We start from the raw sequence: 3,552 nt of genomic DNA, 5'->3' as shown, positions 1-3,552 counted from the left end.
GATATGGATCTCGGTGCTAACAGACCAGCAATGAGCACAAGACTCTTCCCATGCCCAGCCCTAATTTACCTTCTATTCCTCATTTCCACCACTCCCTATCTGCTCGGAACTGTTGTCTCCAGCCATGTCAGATTATCAGATATTTTCAGGCCATGCTATGCACATTTTCACATTCTCTAACCCTTTGTTCAGACCATACCCTCAGCTTGGAATGTTTTCTTGTCTCCCTTGAAGTCTTACACATCCTTCAAATACTACTTTATATCCAAATCCTTGAAGCATTTCTCCTCAGTCAGGTTTGTGAACTTCTTGCCCTTCAAACCTTTTAATATGGAGGTTTCTAGAATGCTGTCCTTGGCCCTCTTTTTATCTCATCTTACTTGGCAATTTTAGTGGGTGATTATATCTATTCCTATGACCTTCAACTTCCACTTAAGTAGTGATGATTCCCAAATTTGTGTCTTTCCTAAACTCCAACCCCAAGGGATTGGAAGTTTTGGGGGACCAGAACTCTTGAGATTTACTGTTAACATATTCAGAACTAACAAAAAATTGTAAGTTACCATTAGCAATAGTGTTGAAAACAAAATATCTAGGAATTAATGTAATAAAAGGTATGCAAGACCTCTATGTCGAAAACTAAATCTCAGTGAGATCTTGAGAAATTCGACAAGCTAAAATTCCAAATTTGATTCCAAAATTGATATGGAAATGCAAAGAGCCAAGATCCTTTTGAAGAAAATAAAACAAAGACAAAGAATTGGGAGAACTTTCTCTACCACATATTTCGTATGGAGACTTCTTACTTAGCTAGAGTAATCGCAACAGTTTGGTATTGGCACAGGGATAGACAAACGAACCAGAGCAACAGAACAGTGAGTTCAGAGACAGATCTACTCAGATATGTACACTCAATTTATGACACAATGGCTCTGTCAAGTAGAGGGGAAACAGGCTTAAAAGAATCGTTATGCATAAAAATACTAAATTTAAATTAAGAATTTATGTTCATTATTATTGAATGAAAAGGGAAGCTACAGGACAAGAGATTTTTTTGCAGCACATATAAATGACAAAGGACGTGCATTCAGAATACACATAAGATTACAAAACAAAAAGCAAATGATGAACAATTTAGAAGAAAATTGGGGAAGAGACTTGAGCAATTCACAAAAGAGGAAGTCCCAAAGCCCAGTAAACATGAAAAGATACTCAACCTCCTTAGCAATTAGGGACACACAAGTTAAAAAACCCCACTAGAGTGGCTGCAATTAAGAAGACTGGTAATAATGCCAGTGGTGGGCTAGTATACAGAGCAATTGCAGCTCTCACTGATTGCTGTTGGGGGTGTGCATTGGTGCAGGCAGTTTGGAAGACAGTTGGAGTTATCTAAGAAAGTTGAATACCTACAGACGCTGTAGCCCAGCAGTTCTCTTCAAGAGAAATGCGTGCGCAGGGGCAGCATGGGCAAGTTCCAAAGTGCTGAGAATAGCATGGTTTGTGGTAGCCCCAAATTTGTGTTTGGGTGTTCATTAACCCAAATGTTCATTAATAGCAGAACGAATAAGTAAACGTTGTATTCATATGATGTAGTACTGCAGTGACAATGAATGAAACTGTAGCTTCACACAATAACAACTGAATTTCAAACACAATGTTAAGCAGAAAAAGCTAATCATAAAAAAAAATGCACACTATATGATTCCACTTATATACAATTAAAGAACAGGCAAAACTAAATTACCATATTTAGGGACTCAGGTGGTCAAACAATGAAAAGGAAGTGAGTATGTTAAAGTCAGTTTATAGACAGGTGTGAAAAAGTGTGGTGGGCACTTCTGGGGGTGTTAGCAAGCTTCTATTTCTGGATAGTGGTTAAAGGTTTGTTTGTTTTAAATAACAATTTGTTAAGTTATACAATTGTGTTTTTATGCACTTATAGTTTTTTAGTTACTTCCTTATCTTCATAACAGCATATTACACTGACGAGCAAATTAAAAGGATTGATGCCTTGGGACTTTTTAAATTGCAAGTAACAGAAAACACAACACAAACTGGCTTAAGCAAAAAAGTAACTTACTGGCTGATATAATTACAGAATAGGGGGTGGACATGCTGGTTTTAGCTGAGGCTTAGATTAGGGCTCATACACTGTGACCAGGGTCCTGGTTTCTTTTTATGTCTTGGGTTCTTTTACATGCTTTGGCATACTTTTAAGTTGGCTCTTCCCTTTTGGATCCAAGATGGCTGCTTGTAGTCCCTGAAATTATAGGATTCCTTTTTTAGGTCTAGCAGAAAGGAGAAACTTTGCACTCCCTCATAGTTCAGCCGAAAACCCTGGTGTTGACTCGTGCCCTGACTGTTGAGGCTTTGCTTGGGTCATGGGCTTTTCCCTGGACAAATCATTGTGGAAGATAGGATAAACTCATTAATCCATCCATGATCAATAGACTACATAGCTAGAACATTAAAGATGACATTGGGGAGTCACCTAACAAATGTCTATGACAATCAATATCCATTCTATTTCATTGAATATCATGCTTGAAAAGTAACACACAATTCTGTATTACTGCCCATTTCAGGCTTAATCAGAATCAAGACAAAGAAAATGGTTGGATAGGTTGGAGGTACACCAGCTGATCTGAAATTTGATACAATCCATTCTTTTTCTCCCTGTTGATGTTAGAGTTCAAAAACAGTTACAAACACTCAGGTTAATTAAAAGCAAAGCTGGCCTATAAGATGTAACAACTAAGGCAATAGGTGAAACTTAATTGGATCTTGGTTGGAAAAATTTTATCTGTAAAAGATAATTCAGGGAGAGCTGCAAAAATTTGAATATTGGTTGGACAGTAAAAGATTTAGTGAATTATAATTCATTTTCTGAGGTGTGGTAGTGGCATTTGGAAATATTGGAGAAAGCTCTTATTTTTAGAAAAGGAAGGCTAGAGTGTTTAGGGTTGCGATGTGATGTTGTCTGCAACTTACTCTCAAAGAGCTTAACGAATCACACACACACATAGATAAAGTAAATATTCAAAACTTTAACAGTCTTTGAATCTAGATGGTGAGTATATTCTCCACCATCAAGATTGGAGATTGTAATATTCTTTAAATTCTTCTGTATATCTGAAACTCTTCCAAATGAAATTTTGGGTAAATAAAAAATGTTTTGGAAAAAATCTGAAAAATCCAAGCCAAACAAAAGGTGGTTTGTGTCTATGTTTTTTTCTTCTCCTATAGACTCAGGTATAAGATCCACAGAAGGTAGAAAAAGACAAATTTATTTTGGTATTAAAACAATAGAAGTTCTATTGCTTTTCCAACTTTCCAAAAATGTTCTAAAATTGGTTGTGATGATGGTTGCATAACTCTGTAAATATACTAAAAATGACTGAATTGTACATTTAAACATTGGTTTATTATATGGTATGTGAATTATATCTCAACAAGAGTGAATCTCCCTTTACCCACGTTGACTAAGAAAACTGGACATACAATCTGCAAGGACATTTCGGTGAACGACAGACTGCGTGTAAGATGGTGGCC

The sequence above is a fragment of the Desmodus rotundus genome, chromosome 6 (genome assembly GCF_022682495.2).
Source record: "Desmodus rotundus isolate HL8 chromosome 6, HLdesRot8A.1, whole genome shotgun sequence".
Classification (NCBI taxonomy): Eukaryota; Metazoa; Chordata; class Mammalia; order Chiroptera; family Phyllostomidae; genus Desmodus; species Desmodus rotundus.
This window is presented reverse-complemented; position numbering follows the sequence as displayed.